General features: G+C 38.1%; 1 protein-coding gene and 1 long non-coding RNA gene across 2 annotated transcripts in view; one reads left to right on the top strand and one right to left on the bottom strand.

Moving 5' to 3' along the window:
• Positions 1-13,849, bottom strand: part of LOC134538737 (uncharacterized) — a 31,354-nt gene extending 17,505 nt beyond the window's left edge. Inside the window, exon 1 of the long non-coding RNA XR_010076207.1 lies at positions 13,741-13,849. This is a non-coding gene — a long non-coding RNA (uncharacterized LOC134538737). The remainder of the gene's footprint in view (positions 1-13,740) is intronic.
• LOC134538729 (serum response factor homolog) overlaps positions 1-16,874 on the top strand; it is a 155,562-nt gene that overhangs the window by 73,154 nt on the left and 65,534 nt on the right. The window lies entirely within an intron of this gene.

Raw genomic sequence — 16,874 nt, 5'->3', positions numbered from 1 at the left:
AACGCAATGTTGTGAGTTTCGCTCGATAATAAAAATACAAGAAAGGATCGTGTGACGTGACCGCTATTTGCAGCAAGGCTGCCGACTGGAACACGGCCGGGACGTGTGAGTGCAGGTGTCGATTGTCGCGGTTGCTGGCCAGGGTCTGGCAGCTATGCTCAGCGCTGTGGCCCAAGGCGCGTGCATAGTAGTGTGCCTGTCTCGCTCGTGGTTTAAGTTCCCACCGTTGCCAGCTTGATAATACCGGCTTGTTAACATTAATATACATGTATATATTATATATATAATGTGACATAATTATTTTTCTATAAACGTTTTGTTGATTTTCCTAAACAAAACAAAAAGTGTCTGTAGACAATATTATAGTTGTAGTCATTCTGAAAGATAACGTAACACCCAATTATTAGTTCAGCGGAGAAACGTTTTGTATTAGTCGGTGAATATTAATAAAAAAACATTACATTAAATTATGTACTATGGTCAAACATACCCAAAAATTTTTAGTAGTAAATAACATAAACAAATTTTATTTACAAATAATTTAAAACCAAGATGACGTCTTTCGATTGCGTCTCCTTGGAAAAATAAATTGAATATCAAAAATAATGATGCTTCTGATGAAATACAAGAAAAATAATTTCCAAAATTCTAATTCCAAATTTTACTTTACAAAATACAATGTTTCAGATTCATTATTATTTTTTCATTACATTATACAGTTGTGTCTAAAACAGAATACACCGAAACAAGAACGACGCTAACGGCATAAATCGTGCATTGGAAAGAGAGAGTGGATGCCCATTTAAATGCACTATTGCGCTATTGCAAACCTGCGCAGGAACCGCATCGACATGCCATGTCAGTTCATCTTATCTATTGCCCGACTAATAATGGTGGCGTGCGAGTCGAAAGAGATACAGATAGATATAGATATACAGAAAGCGAGAGAAAGAAAGCAGAGAGTGACTGAGTGAGATGGAGAGAGTAATATGTATGTAAATGTCGGTCCGTAAACTGGGTTTTAGGTGTGGAGTCTGAGTCGAAGTCCGCCATTTTGAATCGTAACATCACGGTGGCCATCTTGGATGGTCTTGACCTCAACATTCATTTTGGATTCGCCATCATGAAATCTAGCATCCCGCTCACTAATGTTACACTTTTCTTTACGGTCGCCATATTGGAATTCCAGTATCATGTCCTCCATATTAGATTTGATGTCACAACCACGTTTTTACATTCTGACATGCCCGTCATTTGTTTTCGTCTGCTGGAGGCCGCCATCTTGGATACCAACATCTTTGTTTCCGCTGTTTATTCCCAGAGTTGCCAGCATCGCTTTGTCTCGAAACTTAAGGTCGATATTCCATTACCTACCCGAGCTGTTAAAGTCCTTATCGACACATTACATTGATTTTTTAATGTAAAATATATTGGAAGCGTTGTGATTCGAACCAAGACAGCTCTGACCTCTGGGTTGGAAAACATACAATTTAACTGCTCAGCCATCAAGACATTTATCAAACTCCGAATTAAATAAGGTATATAAAAACACTAATTCGGAATTTTTTTGAAAGAATAATAGCATCGCCTGTTCGAGACAGAACTGCCATCTTGTTTTCAGTACTTGCTACTTGGAGTGCTAGTGTCTGGTAGTACACATGGCTGCTAGAGTGTGTTACCGCCATATTAGTTTAATTTTTACCTGCTAGAGTGCAGAAATAATTTATTGCCAGGGCGTCCGCCATCTTGACTTTTGCCCACCATCTTGAAAATCTCTAATTATTTACCTAGAAATTCGGAAAAATTTGCAAACATCATAAAAATATCTATCGATCACCTCAGTTCGATCCTTGATTAATGTAATAAAATAAAATTACCAAAAAATTTACAGGTTCAAGAAATAAAACAAAATTGCAATTAAAAAAAATGAATATTAAATTTCTAAAAGTACAAAACAACTATACATAAGCGATTCTCGCTTTCTGCAGTCCTCGTGGAAGGCAAAGCTAGTCCTTTGCACGTGTTTTCAGGGCAGTTCTACATGACAGTCAATTAACCAGGTACATTCAGATGTGGGCTGGACACCCCCTATTAGTGGCCATGCATGAAATCTACAGCCAGAAACATTCAGTTTGTGGTCAGGCATGTCCAGTCAGCGACCAGACACGTCCAGTCGTAGGCTAAGACCTGTCCAGTTGGTGGTTAGGCACATCCATTTGTTGACTAGACACCTCCAGTAGGTGGCCAGCCACATCCAGTAGGTAGTCAAACATATCCAATCAGTACCAAAAGGCATTTTTCTTCAATACTCGGCGTGTATTTTAAATAGTTCATGTACGATGTCAGGCTTATAGACCAGGCATCTCTAAACCACAATATCAATCATGCCCTGACTACAGTGTTGTCGATGCACATTCAAAAAATGGAAGAACATTAAAAAAGAAGCACGTTAAAAAATAAAGTACATTTATAAGCACATTTAAAAAGGAAAGCACCTTTGGAAGCACAATAAAAAAAGTACATTTGGAAGCACATTCAGAAAAAAAAAGCATAATCGGAAGCACAATATAAAAGAAGAAAAAGACAATTGGAAGCAAAATCAATGAAAATTAAGCACATTAAATAAGAAGCACATTTGTAAGCACACTATAAGAAATGTAAGCACTTTAGAAGCACAATCAGCGAAAAGGAAGCACAATCAGAAGCACAATAAAAAATAAAGCACAATCGGAAGTACAGTCAACGAAGAGGAAGCAGCACTTTGGAAGCACATTCGACGAAAAGGAAGCTGTATTACGAGAACTCATTCAGTAGCAGTTACAAATCAGATTATGAGAAATAAAACAATTATTTGTATAATCCAATATATATATATTAAATTTTATGCAAATGCAGGTAAAACAAATCATTATTGTGTGTAGCCAGAATTTCTAACTTATTTGAGTATTAAAACTACTTCGTTGAGGCGCGAGTAGTTTCCTGACCAGAGCGAAGCCATCAGTAATATCAAATGATCTACCCATATGTTAGGCTCTTCCCATGATGGAATTGACGTGAAAGATAAATTATTCTAATCAAGCTTAAGATGATCACTGGGACAATAGTGATCTTAAAAATATTAATAACAAACATTTCAGGAAGATGACAGCAGCAAAAGAGATCGATTACACATCATGGGAAGATCCTAAAAATGGGTCGATCATTTAAAACTACTGATGGCTTCGCTTAGGGCAGGAAACTACTCGCACCTTAACGAAGTAGCCTGAATACTCAAATAACTGAGGGAACCTGGCTACATACAATAATGGCTTGGTTTACCTGCATTTGTATAAAATTTAACAAATAAATTATATTTTGGGTTTTACAAATAATTGTTTTATTTCTCAAAATCTGATTTGTAACTAAGACTGAGTGAGTTCTCGTAATACAGCTTCTTTTTTGTCGTATGTGCTTTCAATGTGCTTACTTTTTTCCGTATGTGCTTCCTTTTTTTAAATATGCTTCCAAATGTCCTTTTCGTTAATTGTGCTTCGGATTGTGCTTCCTTTTCGCTGCATGTGCTTACTTTTTAAAATATGTTTCCTATTGTTGATTGTGCTTCCAATTGTTTTTAATTTTTTTATTGTGTGTCCGATTGTGCTTCCTTTTCGTTGATTGTGTTTCAAAATATGCTTCCTTTTTTTTTGATGTTCTTCCAAATATGCATAATTTTTTAATGTAATCTTTACATTTATTGTGCTACCTTTTTTAATTCAGCTTCCAATCGTGCTTCCTTTTTTAATTGAGCTTCCGATTGTTCCTTTTTTAATTGAGCTTCCGATTTTGCGTCCTTTTTTCTGAATGTGCTTCCAAATGTACTTTTTTTTACTGTGCTTGCTTTTCTTTGATTGTGCTTTCAAATGTGCTTCCTTTTCGTTGATTGTGCTTCCGATTGTGCTTCTTTTTTTCTGAATGTACTTCCAAATGACCTTCCATTTTTTAATGTGCTTTATTTTTTTTTAATGTGGTTCCGATTGTGTTTCCGGCTGCTCTTCCTTTTTCTGGATGTGCTTTCATATGGGCTTTATTTTTTTAATGTATTTTTTAATGTGGTTGCTTTTTTTTAATGTGCTTGCCTTTTTGAATGTGCTTCCTTTTTTTTTTTAATGTGCATCGACAACATGGTAGGTTGTTGGGACATGATTGTTCGCGTGGTGTCTGGTCTATAATCGAAGAAAAATATCTATTGGCTACTGATTGGATGTGTTTGACCACCTACTGGATGCGCCAGGCTACCAACTGGATGTGGTTGGCCACCTACTGGTGCCTAATCAACAATTGAATGTGTCTGGCCACCGACTGGATGTGCCTAACCACCAACTTGAAATGTTTAGCCTACGATTGGACATGTCTGGTCGCTGACTGGACATGCCTGACCACAAACTGAATGTTCCTGGCTGTAGGTTTCATGTCTGGCCACTGACTGAAGGTGTCTAGCTAACACCTGGATGTACCTGGTTAAGCGACTGTTATGTAGCACTGCCCTGAAAACATATGCAAATGACTCTCTTTGCTTTCTAAGAGGACTGTAGGAAGTGAGATTTGCCTATAAATTGCTGGTTTTTTGTACTTTTAGAACTTTAATATTTAATTTTTTTATTGTAATTTTGCCTTATTTCTCGAATGTGTTCTTTTGCTTATTTTATTTCATTTTTCAAGGATAGAACTGATGTGATCGATATTTGGAATTATTTTTTTCAGAATTTGTAGGTAAATAATTAGAGATTTCCTAGATGGCGGCCAAATATCAAGATGGCAGGCACTCTAGCGGGTAAAAATTAAATTAATATGGCGGTAACACACTCTAGCAGATGCTGCGTGTACTATGTGACACTAGTGCTCTTGACAGCGAGTACTGAAAACAAGATGGCAGTTCTGTCTTGAACAGGCGATGATATTATTCTTTCAAATAAAAAAAAATTACAATTCCAAAATGTGGATTATTTTTTATATGCCTTATTTAATCTCAATCTGGTGAATGTTTTGATGGCCGAGTGGTTAAAGGTGTATGTTTTCCAACCCAGAGGTCTGAGCTGTGTTGGTTCGAATGCCAGTGCTTCCAATTTATTTGGCATAAAAAATTAAGTTTAATATGTCGATAAGGTCCATAACAGCTCTGGTAGGTAATGGAACATCGTCCTTATGTTTCGAGACAGAGCAATGCTGGCGCTCTCTAGGTGTAAACAGCAGAAACCAAGATGTTGGTATCCAAGATGGCGGCCTCCATAAGAACAGAAAAAAACAAGATGGCGGCCTCCATAAGAACAGAAAAAACAAAATGGCGGCCATGACATCATCCAATATGGCGGACTCCAGCATATGAAAATAAATTGGTGACCATGATGTCAGAACCGAAATAACGTTTGTGACATCAGATCCAAAATAGCGGACATGTTATTAGAATTCAATATGGCTGCTGTAACAAGAGTTGCTACGTTATAGAATCAAAGATGGCGGCCGTGATGGAAAGTGCAATATTAGTGAGCGGGATGCTCAATTTCAAGAAGGTGGATTTAATTTTGCCATTGAGGTAAAGGTCAAGCTCAAGGTCATTCCAAATGGCCGCTGTAATGTCACAATCCAAGATGGCGGATATCGTATCAGGCTCCACACCCAAAACCCCTGTTTCCGGATCGATATTTACATACTACTAGTTTTTTCTGTCGCGCGATCGTATTCACAATGATGCAATGTTTTTGATTTCGCATCGCGTCTTTCGCATGCCTGTTGCACTATTGTTATTCCAGCATTTTTCCCCCACTATTGTGACTATTGTGATTCCAGAATTGTTCTTTAGTGAAGTAACGCGGCTTTTCCAATACACATACATAGGTACATAAATTTCAGCCTGCGCAGTTTTTAACGCATGGGTTTACTGTGCAATTGACAGATTAATTTCTTGCCATAGGAACATTTTCTCATGGAAACGAGGTTTTGAACATTTTAAAAATGGTTTGTTTAAGTATTTTTATGTCATGGGCATTGACGTAATAATCAGTAGGCTGCATCGTTCGTAGAACGTAGGCATTTTTACTTTTTAAAACTGTTTTATTGCTGTATATTTGTATGTCAGGGACAATGACGCAATATTGCGGTAGGCTGCATCGTTCTTAGAATGTAGGCATTTCTGTGATTCTCACTTTAATGTGATAATGGAAAACAATTGCGCTGTTATCTGTGCGTATGTTTTATTTCTTGGTTTAAAGTATGTTTCGCTAAATAGCAATTTAGACAGGCGGCAGCAGAAGACAACAGAGGTATTCAACTAGAGGTGAACGGAATCCCGAAATGCGAGAGAAGGACCGTTACACAATAGCACGGAAACTGAGACGGATCACGTAAACGGAGGAGTATCTACAACGGCACCCATGAGGACACTTTTTAATTACGTGAAAAGTGGTTTTAAGTACAACGATATATAGTAGTTCTATCATGACTCTGTGTTTTATTTTTACAAATATGTAAATCTTGAACTTGTTTTGCTTTCGGATGTCAATTTTTATAGATTTCAAAGAAATATTAACTATTGTAGCTTTTAGCATGAGCAACTTTCGAAATTTTTTTATATAGCTTTTCGTTTCATGGTCGATAGACCCCAAAACCATGAACTCAAAAGTGTGTGTGTATATATGTATATATCACAATTTTGTGGACACGATAACTGTCACAATTTTTCACAAATCACTTTCAAGCTGATACATAGAATCAAGCAGTGGAAAATCTCAGCCGTGTTCGTTAATGTACAATATCCGACCAGAGAGGTAGAAATGGGGAAAGTTTTATGTAAAACATAAAAAATCTCTGTAACTCCCATAATATGGAAAATATAACATCCGTTTGAACGTATTATGACTCGTAGGAGTAATAGCAAAATCTTTTGTCTGCATAGGTTTTTGATGCGACCAACCATAACTGCAAAGGGTTGAAAAAACTAGGATTGGAAGACAAAAAAAAAACTCCTTTTGTAGGCACAACATCTAATTCGTTCAAATTTTTGTAAATCTTATAATTTTTCTCTAAAACATTTGTCTCAAACATTTTTTGATAAGATGAGCCATTGCTGTAGAGGATTAAAAAAACTAAGTGTAGAATTTTTTAAAATATTAATAATTTCCTTAACATGTAAACTTTCAAATTCATTCTATTTTATTGTAAAATCTTGTATTATTATCTACAACTTTTGTCTGAAGAAGTTTTTATACGACCTACCATGACTGCATGGGGTGAAATAAACAGGGGTTGAATAACAAACAAATTCATACTCTATCAAATACATACACTATCAAATCCGTCAAATTGTAAATCTTATAATTTTTAGCTAAAACTTTTGTCTGAAAATATTTTAGATAATACAAACCATTATTTCAAGGGGTTAAAAAAAACCTGGCGTTGGAATGAGAAAATAAATAAAACCTTCCTACCCGGCACAGTATCGAATCCATTCTCATTTTTGTTTAACTGTCTAAAATTGACTAAAACTATTGTTAAAATAAATTTTTGTTTACCCAACCATTACTGCAAGGAATGGAAATAACAAGGTTTGAAAGTAAAAGATAATCATTACTTTTTTAAAACAGATATTCTATCATATCCGTTATAATTTATTGTATGAATCATACACGTCATCTAAAACTTTGGCTGAAATATTCTTAATGAAACGAATCATTACCGTAAAAACATGGGTTGAAATTAAATTTTTTTAAAAAATTTTTTAGTATCAAATTTGTTTGAATTTATTTTAAACCATCTTAATATTATCTTAAACCTTTTGCAAAGCAAATTTTTATACGACCACGTTATTTGTGTAAGGGATGAAAATAGTGTTTGAAGATCAAAAAATTAAATATTTACCTTAGTTGGCATATAATATGAAATTTGTTTTGAGCTATTCAATGAAGCGTTCTAAACTTTTCAATGCTGAATACATCGAGTTAAAAATATTGTTATTATTTCGTTGCATGGAAAATATTAAATCGATCATTTTGTGTAATATTGGAGAACATAAATATGTATGTAATGTACATTAAGTTCTTAAAATGTTATATAAGTTTCAAAAATATTTTCAGAATAATTAGGTTTTTCGAAATCTATCTACGCCTGTAAGCTGTGCCGAAAGGAATTTTTTTAATCAAATTAATTTTTCGTAACCTGAAGTTCAATCTCATTGATTGCCGTTTGTTTGTTTCCGTGTCATTGTAACACAACCCTAAGAGTCAGGAAAAGAGACGTCTCCTAACTTCGTGAAAATAATTTTTCTTCTCTGGCGAAAAACTTGGAAAAACTAATTTTTACATTCCAGAAACATAAGTCGTTTATAGGCCTATTACATTTCAGTTTCCTTGTAGGGCAAACCTGATATGCTTACGTTTTCGTCAACATCTTCGTCACGTAACAACATTGCACGTGATTATTCGTAGGTAGGTAGGTAGATAACTCAGCTTATATAAAATATCGTTGTAATCAACCACATTTTGATTTTTTTTTCTCTTTTGCCGAACATTAACATCATAACCGTAAATTGATGTTAAAAAGAAAATGAACTACTCCAGTTAAGGGCAATGGCTCCAATCGCGGCTCATTGTAAATGGGTTACAAACTGGATTTATAACGGAAAGACACCAATTTTGATTTCAACTATATTTTTATGCCAAAACATATTCTGTCGTTTATTATTCAAAAATGGGCTTCATTAAAGCATAGTATGTAACTTCGAGGAATGCCTGTAGTTAGTAAGTCACTGGTCAACGTTGCCTTTAAGAAAAACAATAAAAACTTGTTATGGCCTACAAACTGTTAGCAAAAAATATTTATGTAGTGCCGTACACATTTGTTGATTATAAAAATGAAGTATACTGAACAAACTTGTCAGTACTATGTAAGATAAATCTGTCAGAGCCTAAATCTGTCAGTATTTACTACGTAGGCTAAATCTGTCAGAATCTACTACGTAGGCTAAATCTGTCAGCATCTACTATGTAGGCTAAGTCTGTCAGCACAGCTTTTTTTGCCGGCAAAAAAAAAATTTCTTCGCTGCGCAATTTGAGCCTTTTAAAAAAATTGTTAGTAAACTTTACAAGTAAGATTGTATTTTCAAGCCAGAATAAAATTATAAGCGATTAAATAGTATCTGAAAAGGCCTACTTTTTCTAATAGCACAAAGAATACCTGAAGCGAATTGAAAATACTTTGATATTTATATAATTCATGCTGGGCGCAGGTATCAATCAGTTGCTAGCTTTGTCTATGTTTAAAGTTTCAAGTGTCTAGCTAACCGGGAAGTTAGTTTAAAATCGATTGCAAAATTTGTACCGAACAGACAAAACAGACAGACAAGAAAGCGAGTTAATAAAAACGTGGTAAAACTGACTTCTCAGGGAAAACTATCTGTAGCAGCAAATCACCATCAATTACAAGAAATGACAGTAAATTATATACCATGCTTTAAGGACGCAGAAACTATAGAAAAGTTATTGGCACGGACTATAAACATTTGAAACCAAGATAGCGTCAATCGGTCCCTATATCGCCGGTCGGGAAAGTCTCTCCCTCCCCTGCTCCGCGTCAACAGACAGTCGCTCCAAGGCTCGTGGCTTGCACACGCCACAACTAGGGCCACAACTAGGGCCACAACTCTGCAGTAGCGGTCCTAGACTCTGCGGGGCCCTCCAAAAATATACTCTTTCAAAAAACATTTTTAACCCAACCTGTAACTTAAATTTTGACGATTGTTTTGCTAATTCTGGTTCGGAAATTTTGATATTCTTTTCTGCTAAATTATCCTTTATATTTGCTTATGATCAAATTTCCTGTAGAAACGCATCATTACATGTGGCAATAAAATCTTTCAATTTTTTTTGTCAAATACGAAATCATGAATTGAAATAGGTATTGACCAGCACATTCAAGATAATACAAATGTTATCTTACTTTTTTCCACTAATGTCCATATTTTTAACAGAACGCTAGACAAAAAAAACGCAAATGATGAAATGCAGTTTTATACCAGCATGTTCCGAGCGAACACGTGACGTGGCATTCGAACAAAATTAATGCAGGAACCCACTCCACGTTATCTTCCCCGCGGCCAGGCCCAAACAACAACACAGCGATACTCCGTGCACTGATGACGTCACTGACTCGCGATCAGCCAATCAGTTGTGAACATTATGTGCTGACAGCAGAATCATTCCGTTGTGACCAACACAACTTTTTTATTATAGCGACTGTGAAATTTTGCTAACGCTAACGAATAGCGGCTCTAAATATTATTTGATGGTTAGTGCAAAATATATTAAATGCTGAATTTCATCGAAATATTTAATATCGGGCAAGTGACTTTCATGCCGCCGCAGACGATTCATGGCCGATGGCCCTTCGTGCCTTGCTCGCTGTTCGGTCCAGCATCTCTAAATGCCTTCGGCCTTAAGGGCGTGTGTCCTGTTCCAGGTCAATATTTTATATTGACGTTCGACACAGCTAAACTTGCCGATTTTTTTGAGTGGCTGAACTTTCACGAATTGAAAAAAAAGTATACATAGCATTTGCGTAATGAGTTGTCAAAGTTGCATTTTTAAATTTTTTGTGCAGAATGGGTAAGGAGAATGGAATATAAAACTTCAACTTTTTAGGTTTAAAGACAATTTTACTGGCTACTATGTGATATGGTTTAATTTCTTTCAGAAAAAAAATGTTCACTTTTACCTGGCCTTTTAAAATCTTAAGAATTTTTATGATTTTAAAAAGTTACTTTAAATAAAATATTTTTTTTTCTGAAATAAACTTAAACCGTACCACGCATTACTTTCAAACCCAAAAAATTCTCTGTCCATCTGGTTCTCTTACTGCACAAAAATGCTAAAAATTCAACATTTTCAAGCTAGGGATGCACTTTATTTATAAATTCATCATAGGGAAACATTATACTATTAACCGTTTAATGAATTTTAACCAGATGGGCAGTATTTTAATAAAATTACTTGTCGAAATTCAGGTCCCAAGCCGGAGTTTAGTTTTCTTTCTTTTTTATGTCTTTTTCGCTTTCATATGAGCCGTTTCATAATAGTTTAAAATATCTGTCTTCAAATATAATGATTCGATAGCTGACGTAGCTGCTCCAGCAGCGAATCCTAGCGGCGGGTGCGGAAAGTACGCGTGATTTGCGTCCAGAAATGGAGTTGAAAACGCATTTTGAGGATATTGATCACGCTCGACATTATTTTAAAGAATTATACGTTAAATTTCGTTGCCTAGACCCAACTTTCGTATTATAAGTGTAATTGCAACGTGTGAACACATGAATTAGCTCATTACCGAGGTTTAATGTTACACATCATTGTCGAGTACTGTAAGACTTGCTCACATGTTTCTTATGGCTATTTATAATATTTTAACCTGATACCACCGTAGCAGTTGTTTTTCTTCAGCAATTTTTTTTAAAATGATACTCTAGTGAATTGATACGGGTGAAAAAAGGCGCGTAAGTATTCGTAATTTTCATCACTTGCATATTCTTAATTATTCTGCTTCTAGTTTTTAGTGTTTATTAAAGTTTTCTTCTATTTCTGTTAACAAAGTTCTTGTTAAATGTTTTTTTCTTCATGAATTTTAAGGCAAATTTTTATGTCAATCCTAGCATGTACTGAAAGAATGAAATCATATGGTATACAATTCCGTATTAACCGTTCGTATGTAGCCTTCCTTATTAAATTATTTATTGTATATAGTTCATTATATAAAAATAATTTTACCGAAATCATAGAAACCTTAGTTTTCCAGGATTTTGAGGAAAAAAAGCTAATATTTCATTGATTTAGTGAACGAAATACTAACAATTAAGAGCTTAAGATGAAGGCTACATATGAACGGTTAAACCAAAACATGATTTCATGATGTCAGTACATTCTAGGGCTGACATAAAAATTTGCCTTTAAGTTCATAAAAATATTAAATAAGGACTTTTTTTAGTAGCAATAATAGGAAAAAAGTACTTTTTACAAACAAATTTTAAAAATGTACTTAAAATTATTTGCAAAAACATGGTATATTAGAAGCACAATTATTAAGGTCCGCCAATTACTGTTATGTATTCAAGTGCTTATCCATCAACCTCATTACGATGAAACTCTTGCATTTCGTGTTTAGTCTCATGTTCTGTCTCCAAACTTCACCGAATGTTAGGCTGCCTAGAGAAAAAAGTCACGCGAGCGCATACATAATCACGAACACTCGCGTGAACTTTTAAAGTTTGCCAAAACATTTTTATTAAATATCTGGTGTCAAAATTTGTGACACCTATCGTGATAAAGTTAATGGATTAGTCCAGAATAACGGTAACGACATGAAAACAAAACGACCGGCATGGCCTCAGCAATAACTTGCATCGTTATGGAGATGCAGTGAACAGTTCTCGTTGATAATAATTGAGTATTACTGAATATTTAAAGCTATGCTTGATTTCTTAAAAAAAAAAAAAGGGGGGGGGGGGGTGAAGAAAGAAGGTTGTGTGTAACGCACTCTCCGCCGCGCTAACCGCAAACGACATACTTGTTTCCCCTCGACCCACTGACGAGGCGCGGGCGGGCTAGCGAGGAGCACGGAGCACACGTGCGCACTGACTACTCCCTGAGCTGGACGCACTGTCACTGGCCTGCGCAGCGGTGCGCCGTGCTGACGCGCCGAGTCGAAACTGACTACTCAGCACTGAGTAGCAGCACTATCCTTGCCACGTAGTGTCGAGACTTATTAAATAATCAACCCTTATTCTGTGATCAGGTGTTTAGCGGACCTGTCGCTTAGCGTTCCTGCTCGATATGACAGGCACCTAAGCTCGCTTAATAACTGTGCTGGTCGCACAGTGCTGCCAGCAAGTGGTGTGTTACCACCGCCACTAGCAGCAGCACGTGACAGAAGACCAGTTGGCCCGCCGGGTCGCGGCCAGGAGAGCGCTGAGCTTACAGGTGTCGCGTCGCGCGGCCTGGGACTGCGTCAGCCGCGCACGTGCGCGATTGTCGCCCCGTAGCGCCGCGCCGGTCGCGAACCACGGCCTGCGAGTGGAGACATAGGCCCCTGCCCGCGCGAGACTGATGTGGGCGTCGCATTGTGTCGCGTCGCGCGGTCTGGAACTTCGTCAGCCGCGCACGTGTGCGATTGTCGCCCCGTAGCGCCGCGCCGGTCGCGAACCACGACCTGCGAGTGGAGACATAGGCCCTTGCCTACGCGAGACAGCTGTGGGCGTCGCATTGTGTCGCGTCGCGCGGTCTGGAAAATCGTCAACCGCGCACGTGCGTACTTTGTCGCCCCCTAGAGTCGCGCCGGTCGCGAACCACGGCCTCCGAGTCGAGTCGTAGGCCCCTGTCCGCGAGACTGCCGTGGTAGTCGTCTCGTGTCGCGTCGCACACGCGCGTGATTGTTTGTCCCGTAGCGTCGCGCCGGTCGCGAACCACGGCCTCTGCCGCTGGGCGTCGCCTCGTGTCGCCACTAGCTTAAACAACCCCAAGCTCGTCTAGGGTCGCACGCGTTAGAATGTTAACATCAGTAATTAAATTTTAATTCATGTGAATCAATGATTTTTGAGCGTGACACATGAATAATTCTAAAGCCAGTGGTTGAAGTGAACAGTTGAGACGGCAAGTGAGTGGAACATGCTCGCGATGTGTTAGAGCGCGGTGGAGCGTGCAGCATGCAACAGGTGGCGGTACTCACGAGGCCGGGCGGGCGGGCGGGCGGGTGCTGGGACGGCGCGTGCGCTCCGCGCGGCGGCCGGCGGCAGACTGCGGCCCGGTGAGTCAGCGGGAGCGGCGCGTGGCGGGCGGCCCGCCTTGTAGGGGCAGCGCCGCGGCGCCCCGCCTGCCCTTTTATGGCCAGCCCGCGGCCGGCCCCGGGCACCCCCGCGTCCCTAGCGCCCGCGACAACACTGGCGCTACGCTCATTTCCACCCTCGTCTTACCCGTATTCATCCACTTTTCACGTGCATTTTTCTTATAAAGCCGTATGCCAGTTAAAGTGGAGGTATTAAAAATTTGGTAGATTTCTAAACTTTATGAAATACTAGCCGTGTGCTCGATGAAAATTATTTGAACCTCATTTTTGATGAATTACCAAAAACCGGACACAACTGATTTTTATCTACAAACAGAAGCCGTAAAGCCATTTTCCATATTTCTAACTTCATAAATGACAATATTCCATACAAATTTTCATCCCCAATTAACTCCCTTAGAGGATGAGCTTTCAAAAATCCTTTCGTAGTGCTCACCTACGACATAAACGAAACTCCTAGAGTTTTATTTTTTTATTAAGTAGAAGATATACCGGGCTTAGTATATTCGAATTATGCATATATGTGATAAGTGTTTACGCATGCGCCATTATAAACCATTTTTGTGTATAAGTCACTGCGAGAATAGGCAAGTTTCTCGAACGTTTGATTATGAATAACATTCTACTTTGAGAGCAGATATTGGATACGCGCGTTAACCAATTTGAATAAAATACAATTCATTTTAGTGCAGAAAATGGTGAACCATTCTTGAAAAGTTTTAAATTAATTTTTTTTTTCGGTGTTAGAACTGTGAAACGAAATATCATAGGTCAGTGCGAAACAAATACAATGTCGAGGCATATGGCGAATTTATACATTCGGAATTGCAAGGAACGACTATTAGACGAAAGGACAACTTGTGACGATTCCAAATAAGCCGCCATTCACCGGTGCCGAACGGACCAGACTATACACAGAAACTGAAGTAAATTTACGGACTTTTCAACGAAGAATTCATCCCAAATAAACGAAGAGTTATTAGTTGTTTCAGATAACTTGATCTTCGTAGAAACTACGACATAATAGGCATCACTTCCAAACTCTATTTCTCTGTATAAACAGTGTAAACACACACGTGGAAGTAATGAGTGTGTTTTGCAGTAGTCTGAACCAGATTTTTAAATGTTTTTCTTATATGCCAAGTTTATTCATGTGGTTTCATGTTTAAAGTAAGTGAACTTGGTACCAGTAAATGTACTAAGATAACGATACTATTATGAAGATTCCTGGATAATTTGTAACCAGCGTTCTTCGTGAATTTAAGGTGAACATTTTTAACAGTGTGCAGGGAGAGGAAGGAAGCTAGTGCGAGTGCAATCCTAAATGGAGTTACTATTTTTTTTAACGTTCCATTTAGACGACCTGTTCGCGCTAAAAACTTGCGTCAGTGTCCCAATGCCAGTGTCAGCCTGCCCAATTTTTTTCAACCCAAAACAAGCACTTGAGAAAATGGCGACCGAATCGCGTGTACTTAAAAAAAAAAAAAGACATATGTTTGCTAGCTGGACTTTGCTCTGTGCTGCTTGTATCTTGTTCTCGTCAGTCTTGTCACCCCGTGTCTGGTTGGTAAATACGTGGACGCGAGGTATAGTTGTCGGCTCTGCCGAGTCTGTTGCTTGTAGCTACACAACACACGTGTTCTTGCGCAGCCTAAGTTTTGTATTATGCCTACAGCTTAAAACCTAGTATTATCGTGTTGGCAAGGGTAGTAACCTATAGTTTTACGGATATTTTTTTTTACAGGATATGAGCTGTTGCGGGTACAAACGAACTAATCCTAAATACTTGCATACGTGCGGGAGTAATCCAACAACCTACGCCTGGCCTAGTGGGCTTCAGTACCAGCGAGGTCGATGCCGAATCAATAGTCTCGCGTCCGTCTAGTTTCACTTATTAATTTCTGTGTCCCGTTTCGTAGTTTTTGCCATGTTAAGGTAGTCGTGGTTCCAGCACGTGTCCTGCACCGGGAGAGAGGAATTGTTGATGCGACCATTATTTATTTAACAAGTGCCATGTCACATTCGGTCAGACTTTTGACGAACTCATATTTTTGCATCAAAATATTAAGCCAACCTTAACTTTGTGGGTAGGACTTTTTTTGATCAACTTATTTTAGCACTGCTTAAACGAGCGTTCGGTTGACACGATAATCTCTTCCTGCAGTGGCTACTTAGCGCGGGATTCATCAGTCACTCGGTGGTAGGTGTGGACTTGTACTCGGAACTAGCAGTTACACGGCTGCCTGCTCCAGCGAGCGAGTGGCCAGCTCGACGTTGTTCTAGTTCCAGGTTTCGACAATTTTTTTTTTAAGTCAAACTGCTTTACATCTGGTAGGGTTAAGTTGAGTGATGACGTCGTTAGTCTACAGGATAACGGAAGTGAGTATGGGTAAGGGATATTGTCCAACGGCGCGGGGTTTGAAAAGAAGGCTCTTGTGGGAAATTATTGGGTGGGGGTTAGAGAGAGAGCAACGAATAAAATGGAGGGTAAGACTAATGTTAAACTGCTGGTTTTTTTTCGCCATGTTTCTTATTATTACAATCGTGAACTTACATTTGCTGCTATTGTTACTAAGCTCAGTCGGGAATTGGTGAATACTTAAAATTAGATTTCTTTTTTACAGTCGGTAACAAATATTAAATTTAATGAGTTCCATGCAGTCGCATGTACTCTATAGAGGTTGCTGTTACCAACGAGCAACGACAGAATAATCGAAATATAAAGTATTATCACGAATGAACGATAAAGTATGTCTATGTGAATGTTTTATATTTAGGAATACTGATTTTAAAAGGACTCTCTCACAACCAGCAAATTTTACCATGTTATTGGGCCAGTTAAATCGTGAAAAAGGTTGTTTGGGGCAGGTTAGCTTCAATACAATTTTTGTAAAATGATGTGAACGAGCCGTTAGATTAAAATAGGTTAGCTACATTAAAATTACTTAAAAATGATTTTTGAGACAAGTAGTGGCCAAAAATACCACTTCCAATTTTTTTTCCCACGAAAGAGCACC

The sequence above is a fragment of the Bacillus rossius genome, chromosome 1 (genome assembly GCF_032445375.1).
Source record: "Bacillus rossius redtenbacheri isolate Brsri chromosome 1, Brsri_v3, whole genome shotgun sequence".
Taxonomy (NCBI): domain Eukaryota; kingdom Metazoa; phylum Arthropoda; class Insecta; order Phasmatodea; family Bacillidae; genus Bacillus; species Bacillus rossius.
This window is presented reverse-complemented; position numbering and strand designations above follow the sequence as displayed.